The 22,583-nt window shown below is 44.4% G+C and overlaps 1 protein-coding gene across 1 annotated transcript in view; it reads left to right on the top strand.

The window, feature by feature from the left end:
• LOC137322793 (rho guanine nucleotide exchange factor 17-like) overlaps positions 1-22,583 on the top strand; it is a 395,934-nt gene that overhangs the window by 282,747 nt on the left and 90,604 nt on the right. The gene's annotated exons all lie outside the window — the stretch shown is intronic.

The following is a 22,583-nucleotide window of genomic DNA, read 5'->3' as shown; positions in this document are numbered from 1 at the left end:
CCTCACTTTAATAAACCCCCTCACTGTAACACTCCAAGATACATATACCACAACTTCTCGTGTAATGTCCATTGATTTTCATCGCTCCACCATTGGCGGCCGTGCCTTCAGCTGCCTAGGCCCTAAGCTCTGGATTTCCCTCCCTAAACCTGTCCAGTTTTCTATCTCTCTCTCCTCCTTTAAGACACTCCTTAAAACCTACCTTTCTGACCAACATTTTGGTCACCTGTCCTAATATGTCTTTATATAGCTTGGTTTCAAATTATGTCTGATAACGCTCCTGTGAAGCACTTTGGGACGTTTTCCTATATTAAAGGCGCTATATAAATGCAAGTTGTTGTTTGTTGCTCACTTGCTAATGGAGTAAACACTATTGCTATAACTCACGTTTTGTGCAACTACTAAAGGCTTCATAGACTTAGTCATAGAGATGGTTTACTGTAGTTTGTATGCTGAAGCCATTTCAGGAATTGGTATCATTTCCAAGTCCATGTTAAATAAAAGTATCTATCAGTGCTTGGAACTAATCCCTGAAACCATAGACATGTGTATTTACCCAGAGATATCGACCTTTGCGAGTGTGTTGTTCTCTTTTGCCAGTTTCTGGTCTGCCTTAGATGTTCTCTCGGGTATATCAGGGCTGGTCACTCCTGTAAGCGGTCGCAATGTTTTACATTCAGGGGTGTGTTGGACTGGCCGATATCTAATGATATGATAGCAAAAAGCAGGGGTGTGACAGTAGCACCCACCTTGTGACCTGAACTGGATATTGTGTCTTTTACACGTGCCCTCAATTGTATTTCCGAAGGAGGACTGAAACACTTAGATACGAATCGTTAGCTGAGATATTTTACAGACAGAAAGTGAACATACAGAGTAACTGATGTAATCAAATCTCACCTTAATTTAACTAATTACCGAATCCTCCTCAAGAATAATAAAAATATGCCACACTATCCCTATTGGCAAGATCACTTTACTTTTCCTGTTTGGCCTTCTGATCCTGACCGGCTCTGGACTTGAAACAAATGAGTTTCCCTTTGCTAGGCCAGGCGTCCTCTGCAGACCTGGCTGGCTGGTTGACTGCCCATGTGTCCCTTTGTCTTTTTCTCTCCGTGTTCTCAGAGAGTGGGAGAGCAGTCCCTCTGACTTCTTCCCCATTCAGTGATTCGCCAGTAAGCATATCTGTAAAACCGGCTACCTCTCCTTCCTACTTTGGGATTTCAATTTAAAGGAACATCTCCTCCTATTCTCAAACTGAATTGGTACCATTCTGGCTTAATGGGCCTAGGGTGAGACAATTGACCCTCATTGTCTCAGTTTAAAGTAGATGGTGAGCCATGACATTCCACAAACTGGCTCGTCTAGATTTAGTACACAATTTCAATGTTTTTTTTAATCCTGTGTGAATTCACTTTGTTTTAAAATACAACACTTAAACATAGCTTATTCCCAAATACTTTACATGAAGAAAAATATTGTCAAAAATCCCGAAACATGATATTGAACCCCCTCATAATCATACAGGCCGCCTTAGACATTATTATCAAGCAAAGTAAAACTGAAAAGACCACGACAGGTGATGTGGCCAAACATGGATGAAATACCTTCTGTTGATCACTTTAGCAAATAAGTTGAGTGTGAGGACAAACAGGAAATCCAATTGGACTCACGTTGACTTTTTAAATTAAAATTATCAACAGGAGGAATTTGACTTCGGTGGTTACACATCTAAGGAAAAATAAGTTGATCATTGACATTCCTTGTAGTTGATGAGGGATTTGTAAACAATTTTACAACACCAAGTTATAGTCCAGCAATTTTATTTTAAATTCACAAGCTTTCGGAGGCTTCCTCCTTCGTCAGGTAAATGTTCAGGAGCTCCTTGAAGCCTACGCATTTATACATATAGAACAATACATGGTGTTTACAGACTGCCCCTGCAACTGCCCGTTGCCAAGGCAATCACCGTGTTCAGACAGAGAGGTGTCACCTGCAGAACCCCCGAATACACATTCAACAAAAAAACAAACAGGAAAAAAAAAACAGAGAGAGGCAGAGACATCCGGAAGGCAGAGAAAGCCAGCAAATGACCCATTATATTAAAAACAGATAACATTTGTTCGCTGGTGGGGTAACGTGTAGCGTGACATGAACCCAAGATCCCGGTTGAGGCCGTCCTCATGGGTGCGGAACTTGGCTATCAATTTCTGCTCGACGATTTTGCATTGTCGTGTGTCTCGAAGGCCGCCTTGGAGTACGCTTACCCGAAGGTCGGTGGATGAATGTCCATGACTGCTGAAGTGTTCCCCGACTGGGAGGGAACCCTCCTGTTTGGCGATTGTTGCGCGGTGTCCGTTCATCCGTTGTCGCAGTGTCTGCATGGTCTCGCCAATGTACCATGCTCTGGGGCATCCTTTCCTGCAACGTATGAGGTAGACAACGTTGGCCGAGTCACAGGAGTATGAACCATGCACCTGGTGGGTGGTGTCCTCTCGTGTGATGGTGGTATCTGTGTCGATGATCTGGCATGTCTTGCAGAGGTTACCGTGGCAGGGTTGTGTGGTGTCGTGGACGCTGTTCTCTTGAAAGCTAGGTAATTTGCTGCGAACGATGGTCTGTTTGAGGTTGGGTGGCTGTTTAAAGGCGAGTAGTGGAGGTGTGGGGATGGCCATAGCGAGGTGTTTGTCCTCATTGATGACATGTTGAAGGCTGCGGAGAACATGGCATAGTTTCTCCGCTCCGGGGAAGTACTGGACGACAAAGGGTACTCTGTTGGTTGCGTCCCGTGTTGGTCTCCTGAGGAGGTCTATGCGATTTTTTGCTGTGGCCCGTCGGAACTGTCGATCGATGAGTCGAGCGTCATATCCCGTTCTTACTAGGGCGTCTTTCAGCGTCTGTAGGTGTCCATCGCGTTCCTCCTCGTCTGAGCAGACCCTGTGTATTCGCAGGGCCTGTCCATAGGGGATGGCCTCTTTGACGTGGTTAGGGTGGAAGCTGGAAAAGTGGAGCATCGTGAGGTTGTCCGTGGGCTTGCGGTAGAGTGAGGTGCTGAGGTGCCCGTCTTTGATGGAGATTCGTGTGTCCAAGAAAGAAACTGATTCTGAGGAGTAGTCCATGGTGAGCTTGATGGTGGGATGGAACTTGTTGATGTTATCGTGTAGTCTCTTTAGTGATTCCTTGCCGTGGGTCCATAGAAAGAAAATGTCGTCGATGTATCTGGTGTATAGTGTTGGTTGGAGGTCTTGTGCAGTGAAGAAGTCCTGCTCGAACTTGTGCATGAAAATGTTGGCGTATTGGGGTGCGAATTTGGTCCCCATGGCTGTTCCATGTGTTTGGGTAAAGAACTAGTTATCAAAGGTGAAGACATTGTGATCCAGGATGAAGCGGATGAGTTGTAGGATGGCTTCCGGAGATTGGCTGTTGTTGGTGTTGAGTATTGATGCTGTCGCAGCGATGCCGTCATCGTGGGGGATACTGGTGTATAGTGCCGAGACGTCCATCGTGGTGAGAAGTGTTCCTGGTTCAACTGGTCCGTGGGTACTGAGTTTTTGTAGGAAGTCTGTAGTGTCGCGACAGAAGCTGGGGGTTCCCTGTACGATGGGTTTCAGGGTGCCCTCGATGTATCCAGAGAGGTTCTCACACAGGGTTCCGTTGCCTGATACGATGGGACGTCCGGGTGTGTTGGCTTTGTGTATCTTTGTGTATCTGATGAGGGAGTTATTGTGATGATGTTCTGACAGATATCAGAAAATATTACAGAATGAGGCTGTGACATCTCTGGACCTCTGGTCTTAGGCACTGCCTTGTTGTAATCCAGAAGATTCTGTTTTTAAAAATATAATAATTTTGTGTTAAACTTACAGCAGCTTTTAGGCCAATCCTGGGCCCTTTTGTCAGAACAAACTTACTTTTGGATTTCTGACCTCCAGCAATTTTTTCTAGAAGTGCTGAAAGATTAACCTCCTACCTCCATGCACCCTCATCTTATTGCTGGGTTCCTCCTACACCTCTCTGGCGCACCACAGATATTTGCAATATCATCCTGGTTCAGTTCCCTGTGGCAGAACGCCAATTTTGTCCCCGCATTCCAACCACATTTTCCTGCATGAAAACATGGGATCAACCAGGTCATAAAAACGAGTGTAATTGAAGATGAGTGTGCTGTAATGCACTATAAATGAGCTTGCCAAGGCTGTTATTTGATTCCTGACCAATTAGAGTAATCAGTTTGAAAGGAACGTACAGCAAAACTCTCAAGTACATAACTGCTAAACGCTTATGCGTGCAAAGACTTGAACCAAATCGTATATATGTACTGATGGTCTTAACTCCTAAAAGCATAGCATTCTTATTGCATGATTACACAGACACTAAGGAGGCAATCCAGTCTGGTGTCTGCCGAAATTTGATCTACAATTGTCAGTGTAAAGCCATTTGATGTCTGCACTGTGAATTAGTTCCAGAATGAAGTAAAGCCCCTTGTAGAGTATGTTTGATATCTCGGACCAGTTTGGAAATGGTCCAAAAGAATGTGGTGACAGAATTGAACACTGCCTCTGCCCTTTTCGATTCACAGCATCAATCCCCATGTTTGATAGTTGTGACTCTTTCCTCCTGTGTAGTCCACTTTCTTCTGCGCATTGTACAATATGATATAATGGAAAATATCATGTACATAAGGTCCTCAGTAGGTTCATGATATCTAATAATTCCTTCTTGGAAAGTGGTCTTCCTCTAACTCATCTAAGGTGAAGAATTGGGCAAGTAGGGAAACAGGAATGTGAACCTCCATTTTGCCACACTGTGGTTTGACTTTACGTTTGCTCTCTTCACCTCCTCCATCACTGCATCCACATTCTCAGTGGTAGCCGCTGATATTTCTGGGTGATTGGCTGACATGATGGGTCTGTGCAGTGGAGTGAGCAAAGTCAGTTTTTCGTTTCAGTGAGAGGGCCAGTCAGCTGTTATGTGTGACCATTTGAGAACTATCAAGATGTTGACAACAGTGAAAGGTGGGTCTTAAAGCTGCAACCAGCACTGAGGATAGCAAGGGCACAGAATGTACTCTGGGTGGGGGACTTCAATGTCCATCACCAAGAGTGGCTCGGTAGCATCACTACTGACCGAGCTGGCCGAGTCCTGAAGGACATAACTGCCAGACTGGGCCTGCGGCAGGTGGAGAGTGAACCAACACGAGGGAAAAACCTACTTGACCTCGTCCTCACCAATCTACCAGTTGCAGATGCATTTGTCCATGACAGTATTGGTAGGAGTGACCACCGCACAGTCCTCGTGGTGACGATGTCCCGTCTTCACACTGAGGAGACCATCCAACGTGTTGTGTGGCACTATCACCGTGCTAAATGGGATAGATTCAGAACAGATCCAGCAGCTCAAAACTGGGCATCCATGAGGCATTGTGGGCCATCAGCAGCAGCAGAATTGTATTCCAGCACAATCTGTAACCTCATGGCCCGACTCTACCATTCCTCACTCTACCATTACCAACAAGCCAGGGGATCAACCCTGGTTCAATGAAGAGTGTAGAAGAGCATGCCAGGAGCAGCACCAGGCTTATCTGAAAATGAGGTGCCAACCTGATGAAGCTACAACTCAGGACTACATGCATGCTAAACAGCGGAAGCAACATGCTTTGACAGAGCTAAGCAATTCCCCAACCAACAGATCAGATCAAAGCTCTGCAGCCCTGCCACATCCAGTCATGAATGGTGGTGGACAATTAAACAACTAACAAGAGGAGGAGGCAATGTGAACACCCCCATCCTCAATGAGTGCAAAAGACAAGGCTGAAGCGTTTGCAACCATCTTCAGCCAGAAGTGCCAAGCAGATGATCCATCCCTGCCTCTTCCCAATATCCCCACCATCACAGAAGCCAGTCTTCAGCCAATTCGGTTCACTCCATGTGATATCAAAAAACGGCTGAGTACACTGGACACAACAAAGGCTATGGGCCCCGACAACATCCCGGCTGTAGTGCTGAAGACTTGTGCTCCAGAACTAGCTGCGCCTCTAGCCAAACTGTTCCAGTACAGCTACAACACTGGCATCTACCTGACAATGTAGTAAATTGCCCAGGTATGACCAGTTCACAAAAAGCAGGACAAATCCAATCCAGCCAATTACCGCCCCATCAGTCTACTCTCAATCATCAGCAAAGTGATGGAAGGTGTCGTCGACAATGCTATCAAGCAGCACTTACTCATCAATAACCTGCTCGCCGATGCTCAGTTTGGGTTCCGCCAGGACCACTCGGCTGCAGACCTCATTACAGCCTTCGTCCAAATATGGACAAAAGAGCTGAATTCCAGAGGTGAGGTGAAAGTGACTGCCCTTGACATCAAGACAGCATTTGACCGAGTGTGGCACCATGGAGCCCTAGTAAAACTGAAGTCAATGGCAATCAGGGGAAAAACTCTCCAGTGGCTGGAGTCATACCTACCACAAAGGAAGATGGTAGTGGTTGTTGGAGGCCAATCATCTCAGCCCCAGACATTCCTCAGGGCAGTGTCCTAGACCCAACCATCTTCAGCTGCTTCATTAATGACCTTCCCTCCATCATAAGGAGGTAGCCTCCGAAAGCAAATTTTTTCCCTTCAAGTATTTATCCAATTCCTTTTTGAAAGCCACAATTAAATCTGCTTCCACCACCCTTTCAGGCAGCGCATTCCAGATCATAACCACTCGCTGCATAAAAAAGGTTTTCCTCATGTCGCCTTTGGTTCTTTTGCCAATCACCTTAAATCTGTGCCCTCTGGTTCTGACCTTTCCACTAACGGGAACAGTTTCTCTTTATTTACTTTATCCAAATGATTTTGAACACTTCTATCAAATCTCCTCTCAACCTTTTCTGCTCTAAGGAGAACGACCCCAGCTTCTTCAGTCTATCCACGTAACTGAAGTCCCTCATCCCTGGAACCATTGTCGTAAATCTTTTCTGCACCCTCTCTAAGGCCTTCACATCTTTCCTAAAGTGCAGTGCCCAGAATTGGACATAATACTCCAGTTGTGGCCGAACCAGTGCTTTATAAAGATTCGTAGTCATGATGTGGAGATGCCGGTGATGGACTGGGGTTGACAATTGTAAACAATTTTACAACACCAAGTTATAGTCCAGCAATTTTATTTTAAATTCACAAGCTTTCGGAGGCTACCTCCTTCGTCACATCGTTCATAGAAGTTACAACATGGAAACAGGCCCTTCGGCCCAACATGTCCATGTCGCCCAGTTTATACCACTAAGCTAGTCCCAATTGCCTGCACTTGGCCCATATCCCTCGATACCCATCTTACCCATGTAACTGTCCAAATGCTTTTTAAAAGACAAAATTGTACCCGCCTCTACTACTGCCTCTGGCAGCTCGTTCCAGACACTCACCACCCTTTGAGTGAAAAAATTGCCCCTCTGGATCCTTTTGTATCTCTCCCCTCTCACCTTAAATCTGTGCCCCCTCGTTATAGACTCCCCTACCTTTGGGAAAAGATTTTGACTATCGACCTTATCTATGCCCCTCATTATTTTATAGACTTCTATAAGATCACCCCTTAACCTCCTACTCTCCAGGGAATAAAGTCCCAGTCTGTCTAACCTCTCCCTGTAAGTCAAACCATCAAGTCCCGGTAGCATCCTAGTAAATCTTTTCTGCACTCTTTCTAGTTTAATAATATCCTTTCTATAATAGGGTGACCAGAACTGTACACAGTACTCCAAGTGTGGCCTCACCAATGCCCTGTACAACTTCAACAAGACATCCCAACTCCTGCATTCAATGTTCTGACCAATGAAACCAAGCATGCTGAATGCCTTCTTCACCACCCTATCCACCTGTGACTCCACTTTCAAGGAGCTATGAATCTGTACTCCTAGATCTCTTTGTTCTATAACTCTCCCCAACGCCCTACCTGACGAAGGAGGTAGCCTCCGAAAGCTTGTGAATTTAAAATAAAATTGCTGGACTATAACTTGGTGTTGTAAAATTGTTTACAATTATAAAGATTCAACATAACTTTTGTACTCTTTGCCTCTATTTATAAAGCCCAGGATCCCGTATGCTTTTTTAATTGCTTTCTCAACCTGCCCTCCCACTTTCAGCAATTTGTGCACATATACCCCCAGGTCTCTTTGTTCCTGCACCCCCTTTAGAATTGTACCCTTTAGTTTATATTGCCTCTCTTTGTTCTTCCTGCCAAAATGTATCACTTCGCACTTCTCTACATTAAATTTCATCTGCCATGTGTCTGCCCATTCCACCAGCTTGTCGATGTCCTCTTGAAGTCTATCACTATCCTCCTCACTGTTTACTACACTTCCAAGTTTTGTGTCATCTGCAAATTTGGAAATTGTGCCCCGTACACCCAAGTCCAAGTTATTAATATATATCAAAAAAAGCAGTGGTGTGGGTACATACTTGCCAATATTTTTTGAAGGAAAATTGGGATAGATCAAGAATTTTCTCTTAAGCTCAGGTGTTTCCCACTCGCCCCAAACACAGACTCACAGACCACAGTGGCAAGCAAACATGTGACCCACAGGGAGCAAGATTTGAGCCGTTTCTCAAGGTTTGTGAAGAACAGAGCAGGCCTGCAATATCATGAACTCTCCACAATGCAGTGGGGACCCAAGACTTTATAAGCAAGTTGGAGACTGTCCCAATGAAATCGGAAGCATTGGCAAGTATGTAAATACACTCTGTAAAACCACTGAGGAAATAAGTCTGCGTTCGCCAGACTGCAGAGCAAACAGGCAACAACTGAAGCAGGGAGTCTTTCACAGTTCTGTTTGTTCAGCAGGACTATCACTCGGGTCCAACTCAAACCACGTTTGTAGTGGCAGATGGGAGCCTGAATCTGTGAAACAGTGAGATTCAGCTCCCACTGTAAACATCACAAATTTACAGCATCCGGAATTCACTTGTGTTTCATTTATTCTAATTTCTCTAAGTACTGAGTTCCTGTTTATGCAAGCTTCACTTTTTAAAAAAATGCACCTGCATGCTTGTTCCCCCTTCCTTTACATCTTTTTTTTAAGTCTTCAGTTTATTTCTGGTAAGTTGAGTTAGTAATCTCATAAATAGAGGCATGGCAGGGCACCATCAAATGCACAACTTGTGCCATCTGGGAACTCCAGGACGCTTCCCATGTCCTGGACAACCACAGGTGCAGGAAGCGTCGTCAAGTGGAGGAGCTCGAGCTCTGGCTTTCGGAGTTTGAGCAACATCTGGCATCACTGTAGTGCATTCGCGAGGCTGAGAGCTACATGGACAGGAGGTGGTCACCCCACAGCTTAAGAGAGTGCAGGCAGAGAGGGACTGGGTGACCGTCAGACAGACAAGGAGGACCAGGCAAGTAGTGCAGGAGTCCCCTGAGTGCATCTCGCTTTCTAACTAGTATTGAATACTGGTGAGGGCGATGGTTCCTCTGGGGAGTACAGCCAAAGTCAAGTCCATGGCACCACGTGTGGCTCAGCTGCACAGGGGGGAGGAGGAAGATAGGGAATGCAATAGTGATAGGGGATTCGATAGTTAGGGCAACAGATAGGCGTTTCTGCGGCCGCAGACGTGAGTCCAGGATGGTATGTTGTCTCCCTGGTGCCAGGGTCCAGGATGTGGCTTCAGAACATTCTGAAGGGGGAGGGTGAACAGCCAGAGGTCGTGGTCCATATCGGTACCATAGACATAGGTAGAAAGAGGGATAAGTTCCTGCAGGCATATTTTAGGGAGCTAGGAAAGAGATTAATAAGCAGGACCTCAAAGGTAGTAATCTCCAGATAACTCCCAGTGCCACGCACTAGTGAATATAGAAATAAGAGGATAGAGCAGATGAATGTGTAGCTGAAGAGATGTTGCAGGAGGGAGGGCTTTAGATTCCTAGGGCATTGGGACCAGTTCTGGGGGAGGTGGAACCTGTATAGGCCAGACGGGTTGCAACTCAACAGAGCTGGGACCAATGTCCTCGTGGGGAGGTTCACTAGTGCTGTGGGGGAGGGCTTAAACTAACTTGGCAGGGGGATGGGCACCAGGATGTAGCATTGGAAAGGAGAAACAAGGTGCACAAAGGGAGAGAGAGATAGCACTAGAGTAAGAAATAGTACAGTATTAGGTGGAATCAGACTAAGAGAGAATACAAGAAGGTCTAAGATAGGTTTACAGTGCATGTGTGTAAACGCACGAAGCATGGCAAATAAGGTTGGTGAGCTGCAGGCACAAATAGCCACATAGGAATATGATGTTGTGGTGATAACGAAGACCTGGCTCAAAAAAAGGCAGGGTTAGGGACTAAATATTCCTGGATACAAAGTGTTCAGGAAAGATGGGGAAGGAAAGAAAGAAGATGGGGAAGGAAAGAAAGAAGATGGGTGGCAGTATTGATTAAGGAGAATATTGCAGTGTTGGAGAGAAAGGATGTCCTGGAGGGGTCAAGGACAAAATCCATTTGGTTAGAGTTAAGAAACAATAAAGGTGCCATTACACTACTGGGTGTATTCTATAGGCCACCAACTAGTGGGAAGGATATAGAGGAGCAAATTTGCAGGGAAATTACAGAGCGATGCAAAAGCCATAGAGTAGTGATAATGGGGGACATCAATTATCCCAATAGAGACTGGGATAGTAATAATATAAGAGGCAGAGAGGAAGAATTTCTGAAGTGTGTTCAGGAGAACTTTCTTGATCAGTACATTTCCGGCCCAATGAGGAAGGAGGCATTGCTGGATCTGGTTCTGGGGAATGAGGTTGGTCAAGTGGAGCAAGTGTCAGTGGGAAACATTTAGGGAACAGTGATCACAGTATCATAAGGTTTAGACTATTTATGGAAAAGGACAAGGAGCAATCTAGAGTAACAATACTTAATTGGAGGAGGGCCAATGTTGAGAACGGATCTGGCCCGGGTAAATTGGAATCAAAGATTGGCAGGCAAAACAGTAATCGAACAGTGGGCGGCCTTTAAAGAGGGGATGGTTCAGGTTGTTGACCAGAGGTTACCAGTTATTGGCTTAGTACAAAGAGGAGAAGAGTCAATTCTCTCTTAACTCTCAATTCGCTTTATTCATGCTGTTAGATCATATACATATAGCTTATTAGTCTGGTTAGATTTAGACATGCAGTTTGCACCAGGTTATACAGTTTTATACCCAAACTAGGATCTAAATGCTATACGTCTGGTTAGATATAGACATACATTGAACAACTTCTCCTTTGACTCCACTCACTTCCTCCAAATAAAAGGTGTCGCTATGGGAACCTGTATGGGTCCCAGCTATACCTGCCATTTTGTGGGATATGTGGAACATTCCTTGTTCCAGTCCTACTCAGGTCCCCTCCCTCACCTCTTTCTCCGGTACATTGATGACTGTATCGGTGCCGTTTCCTGCTCTTGCCCCGAACTGGAAAATTTCATCAACTTTGCTTCCAATTTCCATCCTTCCCTCGCCTTCACATGGTCCATCTCTGACTCTTCCCATCCCTTCCTCAACTTCTTTATCTCCATTTCTAGGGATAGGCTGAAAACCAATATCTATTATAAGCCCACCGATTCCCACAGCTACCTTGATTACAATTCCTCCCACCCCACTTCCTACAAGGACTCTGTTCCCTTCTCCCAGTTTCTCTGTCAATGCCACCTTCCACACCAGTGCTTCCAATATGTCTTCCTTTTTCCTCAACCAAGGATTCCCCTCCACTGTAGTTGACAGGGCCCTCGACCATGTCTGTCCTATTTCCTGCACTTCTGCCCTCACCCCCTCTGTACCCTCCCAGAACCATGATAGGGTCCCCCTTGTCCTCACCTTCCACCCCACCAGCCTCCACATTCAACGTATCATCCTCCACCATTTCCGTCACCTCCAGCGCGATCCCACCAGCAAACACGTTTTCCCCTCCCCTTTCAGCATTCCAAAGGGACCGCTCCCTCCATGACACCCTGGTCCACTCTTCCATCACCCCCAACACCTGCCCTCCTCCCCAGGGCACCTTCCCATGCGAGCGCAGGAGATGCAACACCTGCACCTTCACCTCCTCCCTTCCCACTGTCCAGGGCCCCAAACAATCTTTCCAGGTGATACTGCGGTTTACTTGTACTTCTTTCAATTTAGTATACTGTATTCGCTGCTCACAATGCGGTCTCCTCTACATTGGGGAGACCAAACGCTGACAGGGTGATCACTTTGCTGAACACCACCGCTGTGTCCGCAAGTGTGACCCTGACCTGCCGGTCACTTGCCATTTTAATTCCCTATCCCACTCCTACTCCAACCTCTCTGTCCTCAACCTCTTACACTGTTCCAATGAAGCTCAATGTAAGCTCGAGGAACAGCACTTCATCTTTCGTTTAGGCACTTTACAACCTTTCAGACTCAACATTGATTTCCATAACTTCAGATCATAACCAGTGCTCCCATTTTATCGGTCAGCTAGTGCTGGTAATGGTTCTGCTGTTGCCATTTACAGCTACTCCTGATCAATCTTTTGATTCTTAACCTGTCCCATTACCACCCTCCTTGCCTTGCACCAACATCCCATTTGTCATTTAATCACTCCTGCCCTCCTCCCTATCACAGTCCTTCCCTTTTGTTCTTTCCTCCCCCCCACCTTTTCCTGGCTCTGCACTTGCTTAAAAACTTTAACTCTTTAACATCTTCCGGTTCTGACGAAAGGTCTTCGACTTGAAACATTAACTCTGTTTCTTTCTCCGCAGATGCTTCCTGATTTGCTGAGCTTCTCCAGCATTTTCTGTTTTTATTTCAGATTTCCAGCATCTGCAGTATTTTGCTTTTGAAGCTGGGGTTGTTCTCCTTAGAGCAGAGAAAGTTGAGAGGAGATTTGATAGAGTTGTTCAAAATCATGAGGGAGAGTGGATAGAGTGGATAGAGAGAAACTGTTCCCATTGGCAGAAATATCGAGAACCAGAGGACACAGGTTTAAGGTAATTGGCAAAAGAACCAAAGGCGACATGAGGAAAAACTTTTTTACACAGCAAGTGCTTATAATCTGGAATGTGCTGCCTGAAAGGGTGGTGAAGTCGAATTCAATCATGGCTTTCAAAAGTACTTGATAAGTACTTGAAGGAAACAAATTTGCCGGGCTACAGGGGATGGGGGGTGGTGGGACTAGCTGGATTGATCTTGTAGAGAGCCAGCACTGGCTCAACGGGCTGAATGGCCTCCTTCCGTGCTGTAGCCATTCTATGATTTTATGATTCTAGTGTCCACTGCAATGCATCTGCCCCCTCTCCTCCCCTCACTGTTGTTCCTCTCGGTTATTCTCCCATGAAGTAGCACCTGCTAAATTCTCAGAGATCTATATTTACATAGAAGAGTCAAAATATTGTGTAACATTGGATAAAGTGCAACAGAAGCATCTAGGGATTAGAAATAGGTACTACATAAACTTTTGCTTTAATCACTATGAACAGAGATTTCAATAGAATCATAGACATTTTTCTACAGAAAGAGGCCATTTGGCCCATAATGCATATGCAATGCTAGCTACCCCACTGGAGACATATAATATAATTCCATTTTTTAAAATTGTAGCTAATAATTAGATAGCCACTAATATTTTGCTGAGTGGATGTGTTGACTTTATAAGAAGCAATTAAGATGACACCACGGAATGGAATTAAAAACAAAATGTTGGCTTCAGCATTGTTAAGGTGTTATTATCATCTGATGATAAACTGCTTTGTGAGATATTTAAACAGGTTGTGAGCAGTGTTTACATCATTGTAACACCAACCATGTCACTGGGGGAATTATACACTTTGACTTTCCAGTACAAACATGGCTAGTTCTAATGGATATTATGAATGGTATTTCAGCCTTTATGGTTGTGTTTCTCTGTCTACCTCTGCCAGGGACAGGACTCAGCTGAGTATGGTAAAAAACAACATTTACTTGCCACTGAAGTGATTTCATTGAGTTAATCACATGACAAAAATCAAACAAACAAACTCATAGAAAATGGCAAACCAAAAGTCACAGATATTAAGTAGTCTACCTTAAACTTATTGCCATGCCTCATTAGTTTTGAGGTACAAAATATAATGTTCTCAACTAAATAAATACCAATTATAGACATACCAGAGAGAATGAACAAACTTTGGCCAATAAAAATGAAGCAAATAGACTGACTCACTGGGTGAGAGAGTGGGCCCCAAAACTTAAGAAAATATTTTACTGATAGCTTTTCCTCTTCATTCACATTTTTGCAACAGGGCTTAGTGGTATTAAATAACACCTGTAAAATGCCATGTCTAAATGAAGGACTTTACTCCTCTCCTTTCTGGAATGATAGTTCAGTCCTTCCAAGATTTCCCTCCTTTAAATTAACCCTTTCTCCATTGTTCTTGTTTTTGTGTTCTCTCTGAGACACATCAACACACTTGAATGAAAAAAGATTCAACCACCACAATCAATCAGAACACATTACCAAATGAACAAGCAATGCAAACTTTCAAAAACAAAGTTTCGTTTGTCACATGTACTCTTGCAAATGATTAAAGTTGAATTTGGAACTAAGAAAAGAGGGGAAGAAAACTTTCCAAAAATTCAAACTCTAGCATAAACTATACTGGCAGCTAATGTGGCAAACTTTTGGTAGTTTTCAAAATGGCTTGTTCCAAGAATGGAATACTACCAAATGCGCTCGTCACTTCAAAAAAAACCGAATAAACAAAAGGCTATGTGTAAGGCAGGATACAAAAAGCTCTTTGTCCATACAGATTTCCTGAGGGAAACAGTAAGATTAATGGTATCATACAACGCAATGGTTATTAATGCACTGTGATGATGTTTAAATACAACAGAATCCTCATATTTTCAATAAGTCAAGACAAACATATGAGGAAAAAAGGAAAAGAAAGTCGTGTATTTATACGGCGTCTTTCACATTCTCAGCACGTCCCAAAACACTTCACAGCCAATGAATTTATTTTTTGAAGTGCAGTCGCTGTTGTTTTATAGGCAAATGCAGCAGCCAATCATGCGCACAACAAGGTCCTACAAATTGCAAATGAGATGCATGACCAGTTAATCTGTGTTTGGCGATCTTGATTGAGGGATGTATGTTGGCCAGGACACCAAGAGAATTCCCTCCCTTCTTCGAATAGTGCCTTGAGTTCTTTTATGCCCACCAGAACATGCAGACAGAACCTCAGTTTAAGATCTCGTGAGAAACACATAGGGGCGATTTTCAACTTTCGCCCACCCGTTTCTGACCGAAAAGATGGCAGTTAGGATATTGAAAACAGTTTGCCTGTTCTGTGCCAGCAGTACGCCCAACACCATTTATGGTCAGGCCTCTTTTTAGTTGTCCATCGTATCTGCTTAGAATGGCGGGTGCCTAATAAATATCTGTAAATTAGGATCCTGCGCCTGTTTCACCTTCCTCAACGCTGGATTCGCCAGTTCTACAACCCACCCCAGGAACAGTCAACGTTCTTGCATCGTTATTTAAAGGGATCCTCATCTGCTGTCAGCTGGATTGCTGGTCAATTGGTTTTCACTGCTTGTGGGCTTATTTGGGTGTTTTTTGACTGTGTCGGCTGCTTTCACAGTTTTAAAACTTTGTGAAAAGATACTTCTTGGAGCCTTACGTGGGATTTTTGACCAGGGGCTTTTGGCCAAACCTCTTTGTGGCAACATGGTTGTGGTGGTTGGATTGCCAATGTGGCTGGAAGAGCATGAGGAGGAAGAGCAGCAGGCAGGAGTCAACAGACCATTGTTGCAGGGCTTTTGGCAGGGTACTCTTCTTCTACCTTTTGAGAAGAGGACCTCCTTCCTTCTGGTCACCTCCTCCACAAGGACCTCCACACCATCCGAAAACCCAGGAGCCCTTGTAAGGCTGGAGAAGCTGGGGTTGTTCTCCTTGGAACAGAGAAGATTGAGAGGAGATTTGATGGAGGTATTCAAAATCATGAAGGGTCCACACAGAATAGATAGAGAGAAACTGTTCCCATTGGAGGAAGGGTCAAGAACCAGAGGACATAGATTTAAGGTGATTGGCAAAAAAAACAAAGGCGACATGAGGAAAAACTTTTTTACGCAGCAAGTGGTTAGGATCTGGAATGCACTGTCCGAGGGGGTGGTGGAGGCAGATTCAATCATGGCCTTCAAAAGGGAACTGGATAAGTACTTGAAAGAAAAAAATTTGCATGGGTAGGGGATAGGGCGGAGGAGTGAGTGGGACTAGCTGGATTGCTCTTGCATAGAGCCGGCACGGACTCGATGGACCGAATGGCCTCCTTCCGTGCTGTAACCTTTCTATGATTCTAAGCACTCACCTTGCAGAAATCAGCCAATTCCCTCAGTTAAAATAAGGCAGCATCGCAAGGTGCTCCTCCCCTTTAAGAGGTGCAAGTTGTCTTTAAATAGCGGCTTTCCCATTTCTACCATTCCCCCCCCCCCACCAACAGTTATGTTAACAGCTTGTCCTTCATATTATAATGAGGCACAAACCTCAAAACGGTTTGTGCTTCTCACCCATGTCCTTGGTTGGCACTGCCCACTTCGTGCCCATTTTTGACCAGGGACTTTTGGCCAAACCTCTTTGTGGCAACATAGTTGTGGTGGTTGAATTGCCAATGTGGCTGGAAGAGCATGAGGAGGAAGAGCAGCAGGCAGGAGTCACCCCCAGCATCTCTGAAACGCAGTGCTTCCTCCTACTACCGCATTGAAGATTATGTGCTCAAGTCCTAGAGCGGGACTTGAACCCATGACCATCCGACTCCGAGATGAAAGTACTACCAATGCTAGAAACACGCAACAGCTCTGTCAGTGTGTGAAAGGAGAAGAGTCTGGACCAGATCCCCGATTCATTAACCTGCCTTTACCTGTTTCAGATGCAGATGGGCCTGCTGTGTATTTCCAGCATTTTCTGGTTTCTCTTACCATGACTGCGTGTAATGTGAAGCTGACTATGATTATAATATTATTGGGAAGCGATGTTTTTAATCGGCCTGCAGTGTGTGTCTTGAATAACCACTGAACTACATAACAAATAGCTTTTTAATGTGGATTTAGATTTTTTTTTTACACAGCTGCTTTAAAACTAGTTCTAGGTTTTATAGTTGTTAACACAAACTGTAGATTTTTGTCATGGTTAATTTTTTTGACGTTAGCTGCACTATAAACACAAATGGCACTGATTATGTAGTTGCTTGTGATAGTCTATGTGTGGTTTTAGCAACAGCAGTGCATTCACATCGCTTAAATCATGAGAGGAAAGTATCCGTCCCATCGTGCTCTTAATGTTTGAAAAGGCTCAATTCTAGTTCTGAGAGGCAGAGATTAGAACTCAAGCATCTCACCAGTGGTGCCAGCTTGCTGCTTTTTATGTTTTATTGGAGAATTTCACTTTTTTTATTTTGGCAGGCTGCGATGGAAAAATTGGACCTCGCAGTCCAAACCATACATGGATTCATGTCGGTAACAAAAGGAGCATTGCTGCTAAAGATAGTCCAACATTACTGAGCCATTCAGAAGTTAAAAACAGTCAGGAGAGCAAAGTGCCTGGGGTTCAAGAGTGTATCCATGCCATCTTCTCCAGATGCTGCATAATCTTCTGTGAACGGAAGGCTGGTCGTAATGATCTGCTTCTGGCAGTTAGCATTTCACTCTCAATATAAATTAATTTCCATTTCCACTCTGTTATTTTTCCCTTTCTCGGCTCACACCACTTTCCATCTCAGTCCTCTATCAATGCCCCCTGTAACCACCTACAGGAAGCCTAGTCACCAACTGTGCAGGAGCTAGGGGAACTTTTGAACACTGCGGTGAGGCACATACACAAAACACTGGCACATGGTCCCCACACGATCCGCCGTACCTGCACGTGCTCATGTACTCCCAGCACTCTGCCGCCATTACTGTGAGTCCTCCCCGTACCAAGCCAGAAAGTTTTTGACTGGGCCTTGGAAAGGGTGCAGAGGAGACTTGCTAGAATGGTACCAGGGATGAGGGGTTTCAGTTATCTGGAGAGAGTGGAGAAGCTGGGGTTGTTATCCTTGGAGCAGAAAAGGTTAAGAGGAGATTTAATAGAGGTGATCAAAATTATGAGGGGTTTTGATAGAGTAGAAAGGGAGAAACTGTTTCCACTGGCCAGAGGGTCGGTAACCAGAGGCCACAGATTTCTAATAATTGGCAAAAAAGCCAGGGGGGAGATGAGGAGAATTTTTTTTACTCAGCGAGTTGTTATGATCTGGAATGCACTGCCTGAAAGGGCGGTGGAAGCAGATTCAGTAGTAATTGTCAAAAGGGAATTGGATCTCTATTTAAAAAGGAAAAATTTGCAGGGGTATGGGGAAAGAGCAGGGAAGTGGGACTAATTGGTAGTTCTTTCAGAGAGCCGGCACAGTCATGATAGGCCGAATGGCCTCCTTCTGTGCTGTATGATTGTATGGCTGGGAGCGCAGAGAATGTTTCCCAGGAACGGAAAACAAGAATATGGAGTCAGCGCAAAACAATAAGGAAGTGACCAGGAAAATAAACCAAGTGCACAGAATAAAGGAAAGGAGAGAAACAACAATAGTAATTATTTCTGGAAAATATTGTACAGAGGTTATTTTGTTTATTTTTTTTAAAATGTGTGTTTTCTGTTTAATAATATTTCTAGTACACAACACAGATTCCCCACATTTATTTAATGTAACCTAGAACTCCAGTTACATTTACATCAGTGTTGGTCCAGTCTGACTATGTATGTGTGCTGCACCTCAGCTCTGCTCTCCCAGTGTTGCATGCAAGTTAACGCCTATGCCTGGAAGTACATGAGAGATCCACTCTTATAGCTGCTGTCCAATGAGGCCTGCTGGAAAGTTTGGATGTGTGGACATTGGATGAGAATAGGATTGGTCTTTATTCATGCTTTTGTCATCTCCAGGCTCAATTTCTCCGACACCCTTCTCACCACCCCTTCCCCGCCCCCCCCCCCCCCCCAATCTCCACTTATCCAGAACTTAGTGCACATTAAGATGCCGATGGCTAAGCCCTACTCACCCATTGGCTCTGTTCTCACTGACCCACACTGGCTTCTTGTCCCCTAATATAGCTAAGTTGAATTTTTTTTCATTGTCTACAAATTCCTCCAGAGTCTTGGCCAACCCTACTCCAGCAACCTCCTCTAGACTTGCATCTCCCCACAGTCCTCTGGTCCTTTCACTCTGTCTCTTCTTTTTGTCCTTCCCACCCTCCGCTGTACCATGTCTGGCAAAACCAACCCTTAGCCCTCCCTACACCTTCGTGGCTCTCTACTTTTCTCCCCATCTTTAAAAGCCCCTTTAAAACCCATCTTTCTGACCGAACTTAACTCCCCCACACAGGCTTGGTTTGAGTTCCTTTTTTCCTCTGTAAAGCACTTTGGGATATTTTCCTACGTTGCAGGCACTATATAAATGCAAGTTGCTGCTGATAGTCACCGTCCAGACTCACAAATGAAGAATGGCCATTTGGAGATAAGTACATGAGAGAGAAAGGAATAGAACTACATGCTGATAGGGTTAGATGAAGAGGGGTGGGAGGAGGCTCGTGTGGAGCATAAACACCGGCATTGACCAGTTATGCCGAATGGCCTATTTCTGTGCTGTAGACTCTATGTAACCCTATGGTTGCTCATTGAGCAAGAGTCATCCACCAGGCAAGGAGAGGAAAATGGGAGGAAAAAACCCCATAGAATCTCATAGGAGAGTGAGTTTGTGCTATTCCTTTCTTCCTGGGGGGAAAAAAAATCAGTGTGACCTCATGAGTTGTAGAGTTCTTTACACTTGTGAAAAAACACCAGAAACTTGCATGAGTGAATTGTCATCTGTGTACATTAACTCGAAACAGAAACAAAGCAACCCTTTGTTTATATTGTAGCGCCAATTTATAACATTCATGCCAAAACCCTGACCAGAAGTTGAGCCTTAGACATGCAGTCCCCAAGGCAACAGCATTGCCAAGGTCAAACCATTGGAAACAGTGAGAGCTTTTTGAGAACATTAATGTAATAGATTGTGAACACGTTCATGAACAGAGCTGTTTTTTTAAAAATTCGGTGAGATGAATAGCAAGTGATTACATTTCCCCGCTGAAAACAGTGACTGTCACTGGGAATAAGTGAAAAATTAAAGGATTTAAAGAAAGTTCTTTGTCACTGGCTTTAATGATATTAGGATAAGGGTTAAGTGCAATGGAGAAATCCAAGGTTTTGGCACATCTTTTAACAACAAGTAGAGTAGAATGGCAGGCATCAGGTCCTTGTGTTGCACTGGCCCCCTTACCATGGAAAATTGCCAAGTGAAACTCCTCTCTGAAATAAATGCAGACCAAGTGCGCACCCACCATTATGTTAAAATGCTGCAAGAACAGGATTATTTGTCTGGACTGGTTGAGAAATATTGGCCCGTAAATTGCTCCTGGCGGCAAACGAACCGCGCTCGCCGTTCCGTAGATTTATACTCACCCACTAACTTATGGCGGTCTTTACTGCGGGCACTTCCTCCAATAGGAAGCTGAGAAGAGCCCTGTGTTAACTCCAGTGAAGCTAGGACCTGTGGAAGGACCCAAGAGGATCGATCTCTCCCCTCGACCAGATTGCAGCATCCTTGAAAAGCCGCGAAGAAACCCTAAAGAAAAAGCGGCAACGTAAAAACCAGGAAGTGAAAGCTGCAGCTATAAAATCATTTGTAAAAACAGTTATAGGCAGCTATAAAAAGAAAGGATAAGAAATAATTGAATTAAATAAAAGAGGCAGAAGGAAAAAGGAAAAAAAACATTTTTTTAATTTTTAAAGAATTTTTTCTTAATGACCAAAAATGATTAAAATAAGGAGTAATGAGACTCCGCATTTTTAAAAGTTAATTTTTAGTTGTTTGGCAGTCATTAAGGCTCACCGCACTGTTAAAAAACTTATTTTAGCCCTGGTATATTTAAGCGTACCTGTTTTGTGGCAATATTGGTTAGTTTCCAGCTGGGCAGAAGAGCAAGTTGGCGTTGGTCCATTGATTCTGTTGATTGCAGCTGGCGCTATCCCTTTAAGGCGAAGCTGTCAGTTCGCTGGCGAACCAGGAAGAGCAAGGTCCGGATTTCCGCGATTGTCTGCACATTTGCGAACGCTGGAACTTGCTCTTTCATTTGGCCTCTTCTGTTGCGCTCGCGTTGTTTTTAAAGCAACTTCCGGCCCAAAGTTCAGGTAATCAACTTGTACATATATTCAAACAGCAGGCAAGAAAACCTGTGAAGCAGCTCTGTACTTCTCTTGGACCTCTATTGGAAGGCCACTCTCGGGAATCAGAAGAATACACGTTAGGCTGCTCAAATAATTCAATAGTTTAAATATTGGATGTTGGGATAAGTGATACTTTATTCAACTCCCAATAACAGGTATTAATTTTTGAAGTAATTACAGCAGTGTTCAATTCTGATAAATGATGTTATGTACAGCTCAGAATGATATTGGATTAGAATTTCAACACATCCTGCAGAGCTGGAGTAGGGAATACTGCATGTTTCTGAGGTCACAACAGGTTTTACCAACAGGAAGCGTCATCTGGTCCAACAAACCTGTCATATTTTACTAGATCTCAGCCCGAGCTGCCTCCCTCCTCACCACAACTCTTCAATCCCGTTCCTCTTTCCAGAAACCCATTCATACTCTTATTCCACAGCCCTATTACAACTTTGTTCAAAAAACTGCAGCTGATTTCCCTTACTCCTAAATTACGAGGGGTAGATTTTTGAGGCCTCCTGCATCATGGAAATGGGACCTCCCGTAAATCGTGGGGGGACGTTTACCGCCTGTTCCTGCTGTCATTGTGGTCATCAGCATTTTGCCCAGGTCCTTACAAGTGCACAGCTAATTTAGGTATTTAAATCGGGGTCTGACGACGTCAACAGGACCCTGATACCTTGGGTAGAGCGCGCGTTGTGCAAGCTCCGTCCAGTATCAGCTGGCGATCCAGCTGAAGAGGAGCCCAAAATTAAGTACTTATTTATTTTTGTGGCGACCGGAGGAGCATAATGATCTCCAAATGGGAGCCTTGATAGTTCTGCAGGAGAGCTACACGTCAACCAGCGACTGAGATGGGTTTGGTTGCCAAAAGGCGACCGTGTTGGCAGGCTTCATTTAGCAGTAGCCTTGAATCTAAGTCAGCTGGAGGTCTCCCTTACGAGGTATGCCTGCAGCTGTCTGGCAGCTGGAACGACTCAGTTACAGAAGGTACAATCTTCTATAGTACTGCCGAGGGTCACGGTGCGGGCAGGGAGGTGTGAGTAGGTGCCGGGGGCTGTTCAGCTTGGCACTCCTTCAGTGGGCCTCCTGCAACCTCCTCTTCTTTCTCCTCCTCAGAGTAGAGGAACAGGGGAGGCCCAAAGGAGATCCTGCTGGTTTACCAAGGCCCAGTCTGCAAGAGTGAAACTTAAAAATCTGATTGAAAAAGAACTTTAAAAATAATGTATAATTCCTTACAGATACTTTAAAAATACATAGAGGAAAGTTTAAAAAGCCATAAGGAAACTTCAGAAATACTTTATTAAAAATTAATTAAAAACAACTTTAAATAATGCTTATTAAAAACATAGTTAGCTGGTCCT

Source organism: Heptranchias perlo, chromosome 6, assembly GCF_035084215.1.
Source record: "Heptranchias perlo isolate sHepPer1 chromosome 6, sHepPer1.hap1, whole genome shotgun sequence".
Taxonomy (NCBI): Eukaryota; Metazoa; Chordata; class Chondrichthyes; order Hexanchiformes; family Hexanchidae; genus Heptranchias; species Heptranchias perlo.
The sequence above is the reverse complement of the archived record's forward strand: the minus strand, read 5'-3'. Positions and strand labels throughout refer to the sequence as shown.